Source organism: Canis aureus, chromosome 16 (assembly GCF_053574225.1).
Source record: "Canis aureus isolate CA01 chromosome 16, VMU_Caureus_v.1.0, whole genome shotgun sequence".
In the NCBI taxonomy this organism is placed as follows: Eukaryota; Metazoa; Chordata; class Mammalia; order Carnivora; family Canidae; genus Canis; species Canis aureus.
The window spans coordinates 19,195,928-19,216,911 of NC_135626.1; positions in this window are offsets into that span (position 1 = coordinate 19,195,928).

A 20,984-nucleotide genomic window follows, 5' to 3' on the forward strand; every position below is an offset into this window, starting at 1 on the left:
CCAACGTGGGACCCAAACCCGGGCCCCCAGGATCACACCCCTGGCCGAAGGGAGCACTAAACTGCTGAGCCACCCGGGCTGCCCTCCATGTGGATTTCTAACAGACAGATACCAACTTGGCGTGTCCAAAGGAGTTCCTGATCCCCCCACCCTCAGCCTGATGCTCCCCCAGTCTTTCCCTGTCTCAGAAGGTGGCAACACCATCCTGCCCCTTGCTCTGCCAAAAGTATTAGTTGTTCATGATTCTTCCCCTTCTTTCTCCCACAACCAGCGCATTGGCAAATCCTGTCAGCTAGACTTCAAACACACACACACACACACACACACACACATTTTTATGAATATATGTACATACCAATATGACATGATAAAAGAAAAAGATGGTAAATTGGGCTTCTTTAAAATTCAGAATTTGGGGGGCATCTGGGTGGCTGAGTCAGTTAAGCATTCACCTCTTGATTTCTGCTCAGGTCATGATCTCAGAGTGATGAGACTGAGCCCTGAGTTGGATTCTGCACTCAGCAGAGAGTCTGCTTGAGATTCTCTCCCTCTCCCTCTGCCCCTTCCCCAGCTTGTGAATTTACTCTCTCTCTCGCTCTCAAATAAATAACCTTTTTTAAAAATAAAAAATAAAATTCAAAATTTTTGCATCTCCAAAGACATCATTAAGAAATTGTGAAAAGACAAGCCATAGATGGGAAGAAAATATTTGTATTTAATTTTACTACCTCCCCCAAATCTGCTAGAACTACAGTAAAGGGGTGTTTTTTCCTCTCTAGTAGAAGAGACAACAGCTATAAAATCTTGGGAGCTGAGAAGCTGATAGAGCAGTGGGAAGAGATTTAGGGAAGCCAAGAAGCAACCAAACCAAAAAAGGGGTCAGTAATGAACTCTTGAGACAACAAAATGGACAGGGAAGAAAAGTAAGCATAATTTCCTATCATTCTGTTCAGCTATGATTGACAAGTCCATAGTTGTAACAATGTAAATACTGAATATTAATCTAAGCTAAGCAAAATTAGAATATGATGACCCTCAGAGGATGGAAAGAGAGATCTTTGCGGTGGAGGATAAGGAAAAGATTCAAGGGTAAATCCTCATTTTGCAGAATGTGAAGTTGAGAAATAATCCTAAAACTGAAAAATCATGCAACCATCCTACAGGCTCGTTTTTTTAAGCTATAGAGAAAAAAAACAAAAAACTAGTTGAAAAGGTAAAAGATTTGCTAGAGGGGTCCCAGGCAATGGTTGGGGAAGCTTGATTTTTCATATTGACTCTTATTTACTATTTGACTATGAGCAAGCATGACTTTTCACACTTAAAAATTCTGCAGTTTGGGGGATCCCTGGGTGGCGCAGCGGTTTGGCGCCTGCCTTTGGCCCAGGGCGCGATCCTGGAGACCCGGGATCGAATCCCACGTCGGGCTCCCGGTGCATGGAGCCTGCTTCTCCCTCTGCCTATGTCTCTGCCTCTCTCTCTCTCTCTCTCGCTCTCTCTGTGTGACTATCATAAATAAATAAAATTTAAAAAAAAAAAAATTCTGCAGTTTGGGACACCTGGGTGGCTCAGTGGTTGAGCATCTGCCTTTGACTCAGGTCATGATCCTCGGGTCCTGGGATCGAGTCCTGCATCGGGGCTCCCTCTAGGGAGCCTGCTTCTCCCTCTGCCTGTGTCTCTGCCTCTCTCTCTCTGTGTCTCTCATGAGTAAACAAATAAAATCTTAAAAAAAAAAATCTGTGGATTGTCGGGGTGCCTGGGTGGCTCACTTAGTTAAGTCTTCAGCTTTTTTTTTTTTTTTTTTAAGTCTTCAGCTTAAGTGACTTCTGCTCAGGTCATGATCTTGGGGTCCTAGAATGGAGCCCAACATTTGAGCCCTGCGTTGGGATCTGTGCTCAGTGAGGAGTCTGCTTCTCCCTCTCCCTCTTCCCACTCATGCCTTCTCTCTCCCTCCCTCTCTCTCTCAAATAAATAAAATCTTTTTAAAAATTTAAAGAAACAAAAACAAAACACCTCCACAGATTGTCACCCAGACCTGCCCGTTAGAACTCTCTCAGGATGGCGCCTAAGGAACCTGCATTCTAAAGGGTCTCAGGCAAAAACCATTTTATTATTTTTATTTTATTATTTTTTAAAGATTTTATTTATTTATTCATAGAGAGACACACAGGGGGAGAGAGAGAGAGAGAGAGAGAGAGAGAGAGAAGCAGAGACACAGGCAGAGGGAAAAGCAGGCTTCATGCAGGGAGCCTGATGTGGGACTCAATCCCAGGTCTCCGGGATCATGCCCTGGACTAAAGGTGGCACTAAACTGCTGAGCCACCTGGGCTACCCATTATTTTTTATTTTTTTAAAGATTTTATTTACTTATCCATGAGAGACACACAGAGAGAGAGAGAGACAGAGAGATACAGAGAGAGAGGCAGAGACATAGGCAGAGAGAGAAGCAGGCTCCATGCAGGGAGCCCAATGTGGGACTCGATCCCAGGACTCCAGGATCACTCCCTGAGCTGAAGGCAGACACTTAACCACTGAGCCACTGAGGCATCCCTAGAAACCATTTTATTTATTTATTTATTTATTTATTTATTTTAAAGATTTTATTTATTCATTCATGAGAGACAGAGAGAGAGAGAGAGAGAAGCAGAGGCAGGCTCCATGCAGGGAGCCTGACGTGGCACTCGATCCTGGGTCTCCAGGATCAGGCCCCAGGCCAAAGGCAGCACTAAACAGCTGAGCCACCTGGGCTGCCCCTAGAAACCATTTTAAAGATAAATCTACTGGAAGGCAGCTTTATTTAAGATGCTAAATCAGAAATGTCTCTGCTTCAGTTTCCTGAGGCCAAAGTGTCCTTGGGGGGCTTGTCTCAGAACAAAAACATAGCACCCCCACCCCAAGATGACTTTAAGTCCTTTCTTGCAAAACAGGGCCCCCTTCTGGCCCTGCTGTGGGCTTCCTCAGCAGGATTTCTGAGTTCTTAGGACAGATGAGGCTAAGCTGTAGCCTGATGCGCTGTGTGTCCCTGGGAGTAGAACTAGAGAACCCTGACTACATCTCCAGGGCCGTCTGCCTTTTCTCCATTCCTTCATTCACTCAACAGAACTAGCTTAAGGATTTAGCAGGTTCCAATCTCAGCACAGGGCAAGGACCACTGTGTGGAAGAGAAGAGATGTGGTCCCTGCCCTCGTGGAGATAACGGTCCCGTGGGGGAAGACAGGCAATAGACCAGTACACAGTAGAGCATTCCCGGGTGCACTCGGATAGCCAGCGAGAAGTGCTTTGGAGGAAAGAATGCACGATGACTCGGTAGATCTATGTGGCAGTCCATCCAGACAGGGCGGTCCAGCGGGTGGTGGTTGAGTCGTGCATGTCAAGGGGCCACCATGTGGGGCTCCGGGGGTCGGCGGGCAGCACACATACAGCCCCTGCAGCAGGAACCAGCTGGGCACCCGGGGACTTCTCAGAGTCCGGAAGCCAGGGCATTGCAGGAGACTGGATTTTCTTTGAGGGCAGTGGGCAGGTATGAGGAGCTCTCCCACAGCCTGGTCCCCACAGAAGCCAGAGTTCCTTAAACAGGAAAGAAGAGTCCTAGGAGCAAGAACAGAAGGCGGGGGCTGGGGGGCAGTTGGAAGTTTACTGGGAGATAGGAGACAGTCACTTTGAGAGACTGGATCTTTTTTTCTTTTTATTTATTTATTTACTCATGAGAGAGACACACACACACAGAGAGAGAGAGAGGCAGAGACATAGGCAGAGGGAGAAGCAGACTCCTTGCGAGGGAGCCTGATGCAGGACTCGATCCCGGATCCTGGAATCAGGACCTGAGCTGAAGGCAGACGCTCAACCACGGAGCCATCCAGGTGTCCCGAGAGACTGATCTTCTGGGCAGGCCACTCTGAAAACAGAACTCTGACTCACTCCTGCAACAATCAGCCCAGGGGAACCAAACCGCAGCCCCTGCAGCCTTCAGCCCCAAACTGATGGCTCCATCAATAACTGCCAGCTTCCTCAATTTTCACCCCTATTGGTCCTGATTTAGGAGCAACCAGTGAAAGCCAAATACGCATCCCTCACCAACCACTCGGGTTGCCCCATCGGCCCATCCAGCCCCCCTGGTAATAGCCTCCAGCCAGGGTGCACCTGAAGCCTCCCCTTTCCCGTTCCAGAGCATTCCGACCTCCGCCCACCTTTGAGACTCTGCCAAACATGTGGGCAGACTCCCTACAGAAAGCTCCAAATACGTTTGTCTGTTCTTTGCTCATTTCCGAACTTTGGCACTCATTTCTGAACTTCGGACACGAGGTGGCAGAAGGAATGGAGACAAAGGCACAATCTGAGGTCGATTTTGGAGATGATGCAGGCTGGCCTTGCCAAGGGATTGGAAGCGGGGAGAGGGCTCCAGGGAAGGAAAGAGGGAGGGGACGCGTGGGTGGCTCAGTGGTTGAGCATCTGCCTTTCGCTCAAGTCATGATTCCAGGGTCCTGGGATTGAGTCCCGCATCGGGCTCCCCGAAGGGAGCCTGCTTCACCCTCTGCCTGTGTCTCTGCATCTCTTTCTCTCTCTGTGTCTCTCATGAATAAATAAATAAAATCTTTCTTTTTAAAAAAAAAAAAGGAAAGAGGGAAATCAAGTCCACTCCTAGTGGTGGATGGGGCACCATTTACTGGGATGGTGGGTTGAAGCCTGGAGGAGGAACAGCATCATGAGGCTGGCTGCACATCATAAGGTGGGTTTGGATGAGTTTGAGATGCCTTTTGGATGTTGGTGTCCAGGAGGCACTTCTACATCTGAGCCTGCGGTCAGAGGGCGTTGAGCAAGAGAGAAGATGTGGGGAGGGGCCCATGAACACGGTTGCCAGAGCCAGAGGGAGAGAGGAAGAGATCAGGAGGCAGGACTGAGCCCCGGAGACTCCCAGGGTCAGAGGCGAGTAGAGGATGGGCGTCCAGCGGTGATGAGGAGGACCCACTGAACCAGGGCGAGCCCCAAACCACTCGGGATAGCTCTAGTGCTCTGAGCCACTTGCCACCACCTTCCTCTGTGGCCTTGGCTCATCCTGCCATCTTCCTCTGGACTGCTGTATTTCCCCAGGTGTGTCTCATTGCCTCAGACCTTTGCACATGTTATTTCCTCTCTAGGATCTCAAGAGTGATGTAGACTCACCATCGATAATTCAAACACAATGGCAATGCACAACACAGAAAGTAAAAGCTGCCCGCAATCATTCCCTCATCAATAAACTTGTGGGGTACATTCTTCCAGATGTGTTTTCTGTGCTTGTACTAGAGTCCTCTTTCACACACATACATGCAATCTCTCCCCTGCCACCAAAAATGGGAAACACCTGCTTTAAAATTTCCTTTCTTCTTTTTTTTAATTTAATTTTATTTTAAGAAAGATTTTATTTATTTTTTTTGACAGAGACAGAGAGAGCAGAAGTGGGGACAGAGGGAGGTGGAGAAGCAAACTCCCCACTGAGCAGGGAGCCCAAAGTGGGGCTCGATCCCAGGACCCTGGGATCATGACCTGAGCCAAAGGCAGATGCTTAACCAATTGAGCTACCCACATGCCCCTTTTCTTTCTTTAAAAAGATTTATGTATGTGTGTATGTATGTATGTGAGAGAGAGTGAGCAAGCAAGTGGGGGGAGGGGCAGAGGGAGAGAGAATCTTCAAGCAGGGGGCTTGAGAAGTGGGGCTCCATCTCACAACACTGAGATCATGACCTGAGCAAGAACCAAGAGTCAAATATGTAACCGACTGAGTCACTAGGTGACCCAAAACTTGCTTTTTCTTCTTTTTTTTTTTTTTTAAAGATTTTATTTATTTATTCATGATAGTCATACAGAGAGAGACAGAGAGGCAGAAACACAGGTAGAGGGAGGAGCAGGCTCCATGCAGGAAGCCTGACGTGGGATTCGATCCCCGGTCTCCAGGATCGCGCCCCGGGCCAAAGGCAGGCGCCAAACCGCTGCGCCACCCAGGGATCCCGCTTTTTCTTCTTAATACACTACGGACTCATCCCATGTCAGTACGTAGAGAGATGCCTCATTCTTCAAAACATGTTTAGATTTCATTGTATAGTTTGATCACAATTTAACCATTCCCCATTGATGAAGCCTTGCCCCCTATCTTTTTTGCAATTACAATGTGGCATTGCTCTAATTTATACATTCTGTGCAAACTCATGCCCCTGGACCAATTCCCAGAAGTAGGACTGTGAGGTGAAAACAGGTGAATGCTGTTAATTTAACAGATATTACCAAACTTCTTCCAAAGACCCATGACAATTTTTACCAATAAACATGAATGAAATTCCTGTTTATCCACATTGTTGCCAGGATAGTATTGTCAATCATTTTGACTTGGTCAATTCTGATAGAAAGATTTTCTTGTATTATTGTTTAATGTGCATTTCTTAGACTATAAAGTAAGATTTCTCATAGTTTTTCATATGCTTTGCCCATTTTCCTGTTTTTTTTTTTTTTGTTTTTTTTTTATCCTTTTGATTTGTTAGCCTTCTTGGCCTATTTGAAGAATCAGCCTCAGGCAGCCCAGGTGGCTCAGAGGTTTGGCGCTGCCTTCTGCCCGGGGCATGATCCTGGAGACCCGGAGTTCTACATTGGGCTCCTTGCAAGGAGCCTGCTTCTCCCTCTGCCTGTATCTCTGCCTCTCTCTCTGTGTCTCTCATGAATAAATAAATTAATCTTTAAAAAAAAAAGAATCAGCCTTGCATATTATGTAGGTGTTACAAATATTTTGTATTGATTTGTTATTCTTTATTTTTGCTTTATAAAGATTTACAATTTTGTGTGATGGTATATAATGACTTTTGTTTTATAATGACTTTTTTTTCAAATTTTATGTTTTGTGTTTATAGAGGCCCTCAACATTCCGAAGTTACCTTCTATTTTTTTTTAATAGATTTTATTTATTTATTTGAGAGAGAGAGCAAGAGAGTGAGAGACAGAGCACGAGCAGGGCGGAAGGGTAGAGGGCGAGGGAGAAACAGACTTCCCATAAGCACGAGCCTGACTTGGGACTCAATCCCAGGACCCTAGGATCATGACCTGTGCTGAAGTCAGATGCTTAACCAACTGAGCCACCCAGGTACTTTTTTTTTTTTTTTATAGGAGTTTATAAACAAAGCAAAGTTTATTGAGTGATAGTTATTGAGTAATAGTACAAAGCCCCCCAAGAGGGAGAGGACCTGAGAGGATTACCCTATTTTTTATTTATTTTTATTTTTTTAAGATTTTATTTATTTATTCATGAGAGACAGAGAGAGAGGGGCAGAGACACAGGCAGAGGGAGAAGCAGGCTCCATGCCTGGAGCCCAACACAGACCCCATCCGGGTCTCCAGGATCACACCCTGGGCTGAAGTAACCGCTGGGCCACCCGGGCTGCCCAATAAATAAAATCTTAAAAAACAAAACAAACAAAACAAACAAAAAAAACCCCAAATCTTTCTAACCAGGCATCCATGTGGTGGCATGCTCCTGACTCTTCAGGGGAGGAAGCTGACTGTAGCCTGATAGCACAAAGGCTGTAAAACTTACAAAGGAGACTTGCGCTCTGGGAGAGCGTGTGATAAAGGAAGCTGCCCTAGCCCGGGAGGTCAAGGATGGTGTCTCTGGTTAGAGAAGCTTCTGCAGATACTCTCGGGACCAGCACCCACAAGAGAATGAAGGCAGCAAGGCTGGGCAGAGAAAGAAAGCTACGGTATAGCCACAGCAAAGGTCTCAGGGGATCCCAGGGAGCTCTGGGGTAGAGACAGCTGCACCCACACAGCTCCCAGACAGACTCCTCTGTGAGTGTCAGCTTCTAGCCCTCCCAGCAGTTGGAAGAATGGGAGCCCCGATCCTGAAGAGGACTTCTGGGTGACACACCACAGCACCCACCCCAGAAGTCCTCCCTAAGAAGTGGGGGTAACCCTTGGGTACTGATGGATGAGTAGGGGTTCACTAGGCACAGAGAATGGAGGCTTCCTCCAGCACAGTGCCGCACCCCCGAAGCAGAGAGACCGATTAGGGGCCTAGAGGGTAAATAGGTCCACCTAACACATTCAGACCTGGATGCGCACATACAAAAAATCAGGAAGACAGAAAGGCAAGTCAAACAGCCCCAGCCTTCAGAGACAACTACTATCAATGCTTTAGCATATTTCTTTTCTTTCTTCTCTGTATATTTTATTAAAATGCTAGGATTTTACTGTAGATATGAGCTGATTTTCTGCTTTTTTTTCCTACGAAGTTTTTCCTGTTTCTATTTCTAAAAAGAAAAGAAGTACCAGCCAATTACACATAGCTCAGAAAGCACAGCTTTTAAAAAGAAAATTAAGACTATCCAGTGTCTCCCCACCCCCCCCCCCCCCCCCAGTGTTGCTATCATCCAGATCCTTTGTTATGCTTATCTGTAGTTTGGGTCTTCAAGAATGAGTATCTAAACCAATTGCCCATCTGTCTCCTTTGAGATCCCTGGGCTGGAGTCAGGAGCATTGGGCTCTGTCCTTGGTCAGACATTAATAGTTCTAAGCCCCTCTCTTTTCCTCCGCTCCCCTTCCCTCCTCTCCCCTTCTCTGTCTTCCCCTCCCCCAGTGCTGATTTGTGCCTAAGGGCTAAATCCTCCTAGCCTTGACTTAACTATAATCAGGAAAGGTGGTGGCCAGCAGACCCCAAGGCTGAAGAGTGAGGTTGGAGTGGGATGGGGGAGAAGGACCAAAAAGAGGCCTGGCACCACGATAGAAAGGTTTTGCTGTCCCTTAGCCTACTGAGCATCCTCTAGCCTGGGAAGGGGCAAGGCCCCAGAGCTGTTTGTTACTTGGGGTTCCCCATAGCATCTTGCAATTCCCCCAGTGTCCCAGGCTCTCTCTGGCCCAACTCAATCCTCTTCGTGTGTCTCTTCCTTTCTCCTGACCCAGCTTGGTTAATTCCCACTGATCCTTTAGAACTCAGCTGCTGGGACACCTCTTCCTGGGAGCCTTTCCTGCTCCCCCCTCCCCACCCCCACCCAGCAGAATCAGACTCCTCTGGCCACTCAGAACCTTACACACTTCACCAGCACTTATCACAGGACATACTTTGGGCACCTGTTTCATAGTCTCCCACCTAGGCTTTCCTCTAAACCACGAGTTCCTTGAGGGCTGAGATGGAGGAGGAACCGCAGGGACTCCCAAGGAGGAGTCCAGGGAAAACAGACAAAGGCAGAGTACATGCTGCTCCATAGCATTCTCGGCTCAATGCTGAAAGCAGTGGACAATTCTTTGTCAAGCTAGAAGCTACAAACCAGACCTTCAAGTGCCATTTCCTGGAAAGAGTTCCCACTTCCCAGTAGAATGATGTAGTCCTTGAACTGTTGTGATCCTGTTGCTCTAGAATTAAGACCAAAAGCTTTAGTGTAGCTTTTAGGTCCTGCATGATCTGGTCCCTGACCACTCTCTGGTCTTTTTTTTTTTTTTTTTTTTATGAGAGAGAAAGAGAGCCAGAGAGAGAGAGAGCACAAGCAGGGGAGTGGCAGGAAAAGGGAGAGGAAAAAGCAGACTCCCCACTGAGCAGGGAGCCTGAAGTAGGGCTCTATTCTAGGGCCCTGAGATCACGACCCCAGGAAAAGGCAGATGCTGAGCCACCCCGGCACCCCCACTCCCTGGCCTTAAACTTCCCTGCTTCCTTCAGGTACTCTGGCACTCTGTCTTATGCTAGAAGGCACCACACTCCTTCCCTTCTGGCCTCTTCATTACATTGTTTCTGCTGCAAGAACTCCCACCTCATTCAACTCCACAACCAGTTCCTTCACTGAATAACCTCATCTATTCTGAGGAGCTCAGCTCAAATGTCCCCTTTTGCAGGAAACTCACTTAGATACCCGAAACAAGGTCAAACTGCTTTCTCAAAGCCCTATGCATTTCTCCTTTCTAGCACCTGCTACAGATGCGTTTACAAGACTGTGTTGATTCACATCAAAGTCTCCTGCTAGGGATCCCTGGGTGGCGCAGCGGTTTGGCGCCTGCCTTTGGCCCAGGGCGCGATCCTGGAGATCCGGGATCGAGTCCCACGTCGGGCTCCCGGTACATGGAGCCTGCTTCTCCCTCTGCCTGTGTCTCTGCCTCTCTCTCTCTCTCTCTGTGTGACTACCATAAATAAATAAAAATTAAAAACAAACAAACAAAAAACAAAAAACAAAGGGGAGGCCAAATGTAGATTAATTATCTCCTCTATGCCAAGTATTGGACTTGGTGGTTGACCTGTTTAATCCTCCATGTCTGGGATGCAGGAACTGTTCACTGGGCTTCCAGTGGGTTGAGGAATTTGATTAATGTCACACAGTTCTGGGGGTGCCTGGCTGGCTCAGTAGGTAGAGCATGTGACTCTTGATCTTGAGGTCGTGAGTTTGAGCCCCACATGGGGCATGAAGACTACTTAAAAAGTTTTCTAAAATAATAATAATGTAAAAAAAAAAAGTCACACATTTCTGTACCAGAGCCACCTGACCCCAACAATCATGCTCATTTTTCCCTGTAGCTTCTCTGACCAGGAGGCAGAGGGACCCACAGTACCCATGGGCACAATAACTAATGGCTTTAGAAGTCTAGGCTACAAGGGGCATGTGGGTGGCTCAATGGTTGAGCATCTGCCTTCTACTCAGGACGTGATCCCAGGGTCCCAGGATGGAGTCCCACATCGGGCTCCCTGCATGGAGCCTGCTCCTCCCTCTGCCTATGTCTGCCTCTCTGTGTGTCTCTCATGAATAAATAAATAAATAAAATCTTAAAAAAAAAAAAGGGGGCGGGGGGAAGGAATCTAAGGCTTTGATGGGCAGCACCTGATGGTTCCTGATGGTTCCGTCTGCCCCGTAGCCCTCGCCCTTTGTGGGAACATAGCCTTTCCAGCTGGAAGCTCATTCCTTGAGGGAATGGCCAAGCAGCCCTCCCCAGCTCCCAGAGGTGCACAGACCCCTTTCCACATTCAGAGCTGTTGGCTCTGGGGCAGACACGTGACCAGGCAGGGCCAATCAGAGGTCTTCCCTGGATTTGGGGGCTGAACCTACTGGGAAGGACAGCCTTTTTCTTTTTATTTATTTAGTTATTTATTTATTTATTTATTTATTTTTTATTATTATTTTTTTAAGGACAGCCTTTTTCATCAAGTGCTAGGTAAGTAGGAAACAGAATTGGGGCTGCCCTGGGACTTCTTTCCTGCTACATGAAGAAGGTCAGCTGGGGACTCAAACCAACAGGGGGAGGGAAGCAGAAAAGAGACAGGAGACCGAGCATGCTCTGGAGACGTTGCTGGAGCTCTGGACCCAGCTGCGCCCTCGCTGCCCTTGGACTGCCCGCATGCACTTTTTGTCCTGAGCAGATGCGAGCCGGAGCAAAGTAGGCACAGAAGGATGGAGAAGATAAGAGGGTGGACCGGAGCACAACGAGACCCGGAACCATCCAAGCAGGACAGAAGAGTCTTCCACCGCGATTTGGCGCCATCCTTGTCACCCGCCCACCAGCCTGCCATGTGACTTCGTACCCATGATGTACTTCTCTCTGATCTCGGGCCTGCCATCTGCAGAGGGATGTACTCATTGGCAGAACCTTACCAGAGACTGCTTGTTCCTGGGGAACTTCAGAGAAATGGGAAATTTTCCAGTGAAATCAATACAAATAGATCTTTCCTGGTCTGGAGAGTTAGGAGGGACTATGCTTTACTGAGCACCCTGTGTCTGTCAGGCCTCACCTGCTTTAATGCATGCTACTAAATGGAAGGTGGGACTCTATGCTTGATACTCAACACACCTCACTCACTCAGATAGGAAACATTTTTGGAATGAATGAAACATTTATCCCAGGGGCAGCCCAGGTGGCTCAGTGGTTTAGTGCCGCCTTCAGCCCAGGGCGTGATCCTGGAGACCCAGGATCGAGTCCCAGGTCGGGCTCCCTGCATGGAGCCTGCTTCTCCCTCTGCCTATGTCTCTGCCTCTCTCTCTGTGTGTCTCTCATGAATAAATAATATATATATATATTTTTTAAAGAAACATTTATCTCAGTTAATCCTCACCAGTCCAATGGAAGAAAGTTCAAAACTAGGAAACTGATTCTCAGGGAGGGTCAGCAGCTGCCCTAGACCTACAGAGCTGGGAAGTGGCCAGGATAAAATTCAAGGCACATCTTATTTGCATTCTTGCCATTGCCCTAGGTTGACAAAAGCTATCACCTCTGCAAGATATGACCACTTGGGGATCTCCAGGAACCCCAGAAAGAAGATTGCATTCTATCTTATTTGTGTAAGTCTTCTAGATGATGAAGGATATGTAATTGCTAACATGGAGGAGAAAGCCACACTGCAAGGAGTTCGTGTTGTGGCGGGGGTGGGGTGGGGTAGGGTACGGAAGCAACCAGATCAGGGCCCCGGAGGATTCTAGGAGGAGGCCTTGAGACACCAATGCTGAAACACAAAGCTATAGCCAGGAAAGACTTGGCATGAAGGTTTTATCTGAATCTCTTGGTCTTGAAGATGAAGGTCCTGCTTGGGTAAGGAGAGAGAAGCTAAGAGATGGTTGTGGTCAGAGTCCAAGACTGCAAGGGAGTGTGTTTCTGCTGGGGGCAAGGGAAACGAGGCAAGAAAGACAGCAAGAGAGACTACAGGTAGACAAGGGGAAGCTTCCTTCAGGGCAGGAGTAGGGGAGCCATGGGCTGGGTGGATGAGAGTCCTTGCAGACTCTGCGGAGAGCAGTTGTGTGATAGACTGCTGGTTCGATGCAAGAGCTCTTGGCTCTGCATGCAGCCAGCACTGGGTTGAAATCCCAGCCTAGCCTGTCACTGACCATGTGACCCTGGGTTTCTTCGTTCTGAGCCTCCATTGGCATCTGAGAATCAGTTCAGTCCTCTACCAGAGCCTGTTGCAGAAGTAGGTGTAACAGGGAAACAATAAACAAAGGAACTTAAGCCTTGTGCCCTGGGGTTTGCCATGGAGATGAGGGCTGGCTGTGTCTCCCACTCCTCAGCCTGCCCCAAGAGGGCTGAGCTTGGGACACCTTCCCATTTGCAAGATCCCTAAAGGGAAAGAAGGGAAAGAGGCCAGGAAGCCCAGGTACTTTACTCTTGAGCCTTGTCTCAAACATTTATCTGGGACTTTTGAAACATTTTCTTATGGGAAAAAAAAAGTCCTCTGTGTTGGGGAGGAAAAGTTTTAAAACAATCTTTGGGGGCAGCTCTGGTGGCTCAGCGGTTTAGCGCTGCCTTCAGCCCAGGGTGTGATCCTGGAGACCCAGGATCAAGTCCCACATCAGGCTCCCTGCATGGAGCTTGCTTCTCCCTCTGCCTGTGTCTCTGCCCCCTCCCCCCTCTCTCTGTGTGTGTATTTATTCTCATGAATAAATCAATAAAATCTTTTTTTAAAAATAATATTTGGGGCACAAGCCCCTCTTGGTTTGAGAGAAACACTTATATGGCCCTTGGCTGATCACGGGTGGACCAAATCTTATTTTGGAATGGATCAGGATGGCCATAAAATGCTGCCTTGAATGTGCACAGATGGGAATTTTGCTCAATGGTGTTATCTTGGGATCCCTGGGTGGCGCAGCGGTTTGGTGCCTGCCTTTGGCCCAGGGCGCGATCCTGGAGACCGGGGATCGAATCCCACGTCGGGCTCCCGGTGCATGGAGCCTGCTTCTCCCTCTGCCTGTGTCTCTGCCTCTCTCTCTCTCTGTAACTATCATAAATAAATAAAAATTTAAAAAAATTTAAAAAAAATGGTGTTATCTTTAGGGATTAGATCTCCAACCTTGCTTGGTATGTAGGCATGGACTGTACTGTTTTGAAAATTGTGGGAGAAGAGTGTGCAGTGTATATGTATGTGTGAGTGTGAGCATGTGGGTGTGGCATGCACCTGGTGCGAGCAGTGTGTGTGTGTGTGTGTGTGTGTGTCCTTGTTTTCTGTCCAGGAGAGTCCCCAGGGGATCAGATCTATATTTGTAGGCAGGATGCTGAGGCCTATCTTCATTTCCTGTTGGTGATGAAGCCTTCAGGACTGGGTGGGGAGTGCTGAGCACCCTAGATGTTTGTGCCGAGCCCCCTGGTGTCATTCCAGAAGGAGAAGGAAGCACTCAGGCTTTGGTCATGTATGGCTGCAGACACCTGGATTCTCCTAGCTTATCATGGAAAGAGTAGGGTTTTGGTTTGTTTGGTTTTTTTTTTTTTTTTTAACTTTATGTATTTGAGAGAGAGTGCCTGCTAGCTGAGGGGAGGAGCAAAAGGGAAGGGAGAAGCAGACTCCCTGCTGAGCAGGAAACCCTCTCCTGCCCCCCCCCCCCACAGGGCTCCATCCCAGGACCCCCGAGATCATGATTGGAGCCTAAGGCAGATGCTTAACCAACTGAGCCACCCAGGCGCCCCTAGAGTTTTGTTTTTTGAAGCAGCCAGGCAGCCCCCCTCAACCAGTCACCCTAGAAGAGGATGTAGAGAATGTAGATCCAAAGCAGAGCGGCCAGAAGTTCTACCTCTCTATCTAGGGAGGAGGAAAAGGGCAGATGCCCAGGAGGGTGAAAGAGGCTGCCCATGGGGCTGGGACTGGGACTCTGGCGAGACTTCCCCTGGTGTAGTCCTTGTTGGTGTCTGGGTTTAGGCTGGTTTCCCCAACTTTGCAGTTGCCTCCCGCTTTCACCACACCTCCAGTAATACTACGTTGACCACTGCAGCCTAGTCATTGCCTGGGACTTATAAGGGCAACCAGTGCCCAGGCTTGGCACGGACCCCAGGGGAGCTGATAGCCTTGCCCACAGAGTCTCCTTCTTGAGGCCTATGGGACAGGACAGCACCCTTTCCTGGGGACACTAGCAGCCACGTGAGAGAGGTCCGTGTGGAGGAGAAAGTGACACTAGGGAGCTAGGTGGCAATGTAATCACAGCTCAGGCATTGATGGCCCGGACTAAGCAGAAATAACTCCCCCTCCTCCCTACAGGGGCGGCAAACCAACCTTGAAAGCTGAAGCCTAGATCCCATGACATAAAGCTACAGGTGAGTCACTCATTAACTACTTAGTATATTGATCGGGACTGCTTCGGTTGCAAGGGACCTGGTTGCAAGGGACCTGATTCCCATTTCCCTTAGACAAAAAAGAAACATAATGGCTCATGTAATCAAGTAATTCAAGGGATTTAGGCGTGGCTAGATCTAATGGTGCCATGGGACCTTATGTGTCTCTCCCTCTCACGTCCACTTGCCTCTGCTTGACTTCATTCCCCAACAGAATCTTACTGCAAGAAGATCCCTCCCTACTTAGAGTAGTAGGAAGATGACTCCCAGTGGCTCCAGGCTTGTATGGCCTCAAAAGTTGCAACTCCACAAAGGGACTATTTCAGAGTCCATGATAAAACTTTTCAAAAGGTATAAACTCGTAGTATTTAACAGAGAAAGTGTGTCCCCCAAATATAACAAGTGCACCTAGGGCATAGAGCTTGGTTTCTAAACGCACTCTGCAACAAAATGGAATTAGAACTCCATAGAGAAATGGTAGATCCCAAAGCTGAGCCTGGGAAAGTACAAGATGAACCTAAAATATCTTCTTAAAACAGAAGGCAAGGAGACACTTAAGAATGATGGGGACTTGTCAAAAGGCCACAGACGCTGGCTGGGAGAAGTTCTCTCAATCCAAATCTGGGGGAAATTTTGAGCATCAGAATAAACAATGAGAGGAAGAGATTATAACCCATTGGATAAAATAAGCAACGAATCCATTCTGATAGAAATAAATAGAAAGAAAGAAAGAAAGAAAGAAAGAAAGAAAGAAAGAAAGAAAGAAAGAATTAAGTACACAACTTAAGTGCTTAGGGAGAAATGGGGTATTTACATTGTCACAAAACGTTTATTAGTTACAAAGAAGGAAAGTGTTAATTCACAGTGGAGAAGCCTGGCTGACACCACCTTCATCAAGTGACAAAGTGAACATCACCAGTAACAGGACAAAGCAAAATCACACCACCTGATAGGATGCCACAAGAGGAGGACAGCTAGCTTATGTAACATTCCCGCCAAAGATGCATCATCCAGTCCAACCATAAAGAAACATCAGGCAAGCCCTAACTGAGAAACATTCTATAGAACAATTGGCCAGTAATCTCACAGTGATCAAGGTCATGATAGTCAAGGGGAAACTAAGGAACTGTTCCAGACTACAGGAGACTAAAGAGTCATGGCATGCATCTTTCACTTGCACTTCAGTTAAATGGCCAAACTACAGGTGGAAGGCAGAGGCGTTAGCACGAGACTAATTTGCTGAGGACCGGGGGACACTAGCCAGGAAGACTCCCCCACCCTCGCTCTCTTTCACACCCCAGACACTAATGGCAGGATACGTATAAATCTCCACTAACTTGGTGGGGGCAGACAGAGGCATGTAGATGATGTTGTGGTGGTGTAGATAAGCAGAGGGTCACAGGCACTTGACACCTGAACACATCACTTGTTTTCTTTTGATGAGACTTACCTTCCCAATTACATAGGAGATTGTAGTCACATGAATTGTCATGTCAGGGCCAAGTACTCCGTGTTTGGGACATATGAGTTGAGGACAGTGGGATTATGTGATCAGAAGGAGCTCGTTTGATTTAAGGCAACCAACAGGAGGGTAAACGTAGGCCATAAGTTACAAGCAAAAGTTCTCCTGGATGGAAAACCGCAATTACTGAGTGGAGTAAATGAAGGTGAGTGGACAGACCAACACCACATGGCCCTTTATTTATTTATCCACTTATTTTAAAGATTTTATTTATTAATTCATGAGACACACACACACACACAGAGGCAGAGTCATAGGCAAAGGGAGACATCCGCAGGGATTCTGAAGCAAGATTTGATTCCAGGACCCTGTGATGACACCCTGAGCCAAAGGCAGATGCTCAACCACTGAGTCACCCAGGTGCCCACCACATGCCCCTTTAAATGCTAATATTGGGGATCCCTGTGTGGCGCAGCGGTTTAGCGCCTGCCTTTGGCCCAGGGCGCGATCCTGGAGACCCAGGATCAAATCCCACATCAGGCTCCCGGTGCATGGAGCCTGCTTCTCCCTCTGCCTGTGTCTCTGCTTCTCTCTCTCTCACTGTGTGTCTATCATAAATAAATAAAAATTAAAAAAAAATAAATGCTAATATTGGACCCATCTCATTGTCTGGTTTAGCTGGGAGCACATCCCAGCTGGCCTCTTGTTGCTTCATCTCATCACCCTCTTAATCCTGAATTGCTCACCCCAACCCATCTGACCTCCTCCCCAGTTTACAGTGATGACATCACTCCCCTCCACGTGAAGGCTCCACACCTCTCTCCAACTGCCACCAAATTGAAGCTTCTCCTCCCAGCAGTGCTGTTGTGGCATGTCCCACCTTAGTCAGGCTCCAGGGTTTCACTCCCAGTGCAGATCCCAAGAAGACATCCAATATCTAATCATGGAAAGCCCAAAGCTGGGAAGGACTCTACAGTGCAGGTGCCAGGTGGCCATCTTTCTCCAAATCTGAGATTTGTGATTTTGAGCAGGAGTCATGAACCCCTTTGCAAATCCAATAAAAACTATGGACACTTTACCCAGGTAAAAGCACATTCACGTAAGGATATGGGGGCTCCCTGCATCTCATGAAGCCCATCCACAGGACCTAGATTTACATCTGCTTTAAGTAGAAAGCATCCTATCTTGCAGAAGCTTTGTTATCGTCCTTGAAACATTCCAATGATCAGATGTTTTTCAACCTTAGGATGATTGGGGGTGTTTTCTCCCTAAATTACAGAGGAGTTTGTGTTGGGCGAAGACAGATCTAGTGGTAAATAAAGCTGAGGACGTGTCTGGGAGAATGAAGATGAAAAGAATAGCTCAAGTCTCGTGTTTTGCCAGAAGGAGAAGGAACACGGCGTCCTCACGCTCGAGGCTTGTTCTAAACTTAGCCGGCTCCCGTGGTTCCAAAGTTGGCAAAATGAACTCCCACCATCCTAATAAACATGCCGTGGTGCAGTGACTCACTGAGACAGCAGCCGTGTGCAGGACAGGGCTGCTTCTGGTCAGTGACACGAGGGCTGGTGGTGGCCTAGGACCCCCAACCCAGCAGGATGTCCAATGTAGGGGTGAGGATGGCCTGGGCACCAGCTGCCCCGAAGAGCCAGAGAGGTTTGCCAGTGACAGAGCCCAGCTTCTCATCATATAGAGGAGAAAATGAAGGCCTGGGGGGCTGGGGAACAAGGGATGACCTGGTGGGGTCACACAGTAAGGAAGGGAGCCATCATCTTGCACTTCACACCCATCAGGGCACAGAACCAGGCATAAACAAGGATGTTCCTAGATGTGAAGGGATTTCCCTGTGGCCTTAGTCATCTGGACATTAATAGAAGGTGGCTTCCAGAAGGAGAGACAGGCAGTGCTCCTATGCCCTTCCTGGCCCTGCTGTGATGGTCAGGCCAAGTTGGAGGCCTGTGATCAGCTCAAGGAGACCTGAGCTGCACTCCTGGACAGGGTAGGGTGTTTGGAGGAGGTAGATGGACTTGGGGCTAACCACTGGATGGGAACACCAAGACAGATGGGCACAGTCACTATCTCCATGGGACTGTGAGCTGTCCAGTGTGTTGGACTCTCTCTGCAGAGGTGGAATAACCCAGCCACAGGCTCAGTGGGGTAGGAAGGGGCCTCCCAGGGCCAGGTGGGTGCTGAGAGTTCCTCGCAGAGGTCAGAAGAAAGTTCACCTGAGGGGAATAGAAGATGCATCTGGGAAGGGGAACAGCCAGAGGGTCATTTAGCTGCAGGTCTGAGAGGCCATGGGAAGCTGGGACAGATGGCCCAGGCCAGGGAGGCGAGGGACAGGCTGGGGGGCCAGGATTGGAACAGCGCAGGATACTGGCCCCGGTGTAAGGCAGGGATGTGCAAGCTTGCTCTGGGTGGGGAATGGCCTCCTGGCACCTCAGGGAGCTCAGAGGGCCCAAGAACATGGGCCTTGCTGGGCGTCGTAGCAGAGGCATTAGTCACATTCCATGCTGCCTTCGGGAGAGCACAGAGGCTAGTGGAAGGCGTTGGCACAAGTCAGGGTGACATGAGGAAGAGCTTCCGCCCGCCACAGCCACAGCCACAGCTATTGAGCAATGAAATGGGAGGTCGTTAGCTCCTTGGCCCCAGAAAGCTTCAAGCAGGTTGGCTTGGTGGGGAGAGGAGATAGCAGATTCAAGCATCCACGTCCCTTCCAACCTTAACGGTCTCCGGCCTGGAGTCTCCAGAAGCCTAGTTGAGGAAGAAGAGCAGAAACTTATTTCTTCTTTTCCAAAGTGGAAAAGCGAAAGCCCAGACTGAACACTGTACCCAAGGTCACACAGAGAGGCAGCAGAACTGGGAATGAAATCCTGATCCACTCCTTCCCAAGCCCCAGACTTTCCCATCTGGTTTCCCAACTGGTGTCCCAGCCTGTGCTATTTTGAGCTGGCTCCCCTGCCAGGACAGAGGGCGCCTATGGGACCAACACAGCGCCGACTACCAGCTTCCAAGTGCAGCTGGTACATGAGCACCCAAGGGTCTGTCGTCTCCAACCTGGTCATGATGGGGAATAAAAATACGCTCCACACTTACCCAGCCCTGGTTCCGTGCCTGTGCCACGAGGGACTATAACTGCAGGGCGGTACTCTGACTCTGCCTCTGGCTCTGTTGGCAAAGAAAATCCCATGGACTGGGATCCCTGGGTGGCGCAGCGGTTTGGCGCCTGCCTTTGGCCCAGGGCACAATCCTGGAGACCCGGGATTGAATCCCACGTCGGGCTCCCGGTGCATGGAGCCTGCTTCTCTCTCTGTGTGTGTCTCTGCCTCTCTCTCGGTCTGTGACTATAATAAATAATAAAATAAAATATTAAAAAAAAAAAAAAAGAAAATCCCATGGACTTCCTTAGGTGGGGGGCGGGGCAGAATTCAAGGATCACAGGTGAACCTCGTCCTCCAGGCCACCAGGGGGACCCAGCTGGCCTGGCTTGGATCTCTGTTTCCCACAAGAGTTCCTTAGAACACTAATTCTTCGAAAAGCAATCTGTTTTGTGTAATAGCTTCGTAGAGCTATAACTTGTATACATGTAATTCACACACTTAAAGTATACAATTCAGTGGTTTTCAGTATATTCAGAGAGTGGTGTAACCATCCCCACAATTGATTCTAGAACATTTTCATCATTTCTAGAAGAAACTCTGCCCTTCTGCTCTCACCCTTGAATTCCTCACTCCCTCAGTCCCAGGCAACCACAGATCTACTTTCCATCCCTATAGATTTGCCTATTCTGGGCATTTTGTATACATGGAATCATACAATTTATGCTATTTTTGTGTCTGCTCTTCACAGCATAATGTTAGCAAAATCCAGCCATGTGTGTTGGTGCTTCCTTCCTTTTTCTGGCTGAATAATATTCCATTGTGTGGACATGCCACATTTTGATTATATATTTATTAGTTGATGGGCATTTGAGTTCTTTCCACCTTGTGGCTATCATGATTGAGGAAAGGTTTAGTATTCAAATAAACCTGGTGAAGGATCCAGCGCTCTCTCTCTTGGAGGTTCACAATGTTCCTTAGCATATATATTTTTTAAAGATTTTATTTATTTATTCATGAGAGACAGAGAGAGAGAGAGAGAGGCAGAGACACAGGCAGAGGGAGAAGCAGGCTCCATGCAGGGAGCCCTATATGGGACTCGATCCCGGGACTCCAGGATCTCAACCACTGAGCCACCCAAGCATCCCTCCCTTAACTTACTAAAGGCTCTGAGAAGTCTTCCAATAAAGAGAACAGTTTACCTTTACTTGATCTAATGTTTCCCAATATTCCCTCAATTCTCCACACAGAGGAATCTCAGGGATTTTTGCATCAGGTATATACTTGAGGAAACAGTGACCTGACTGAAAAGAAGCTGTCAACCAGCAGCAGTGGGGGTCATGGGGGGTGGGGGATGCGGTCTCAACTGAAAGGAAGTAGGCTATGAAAAGTGTTTCAGCTCCTTCCTGCAGCTG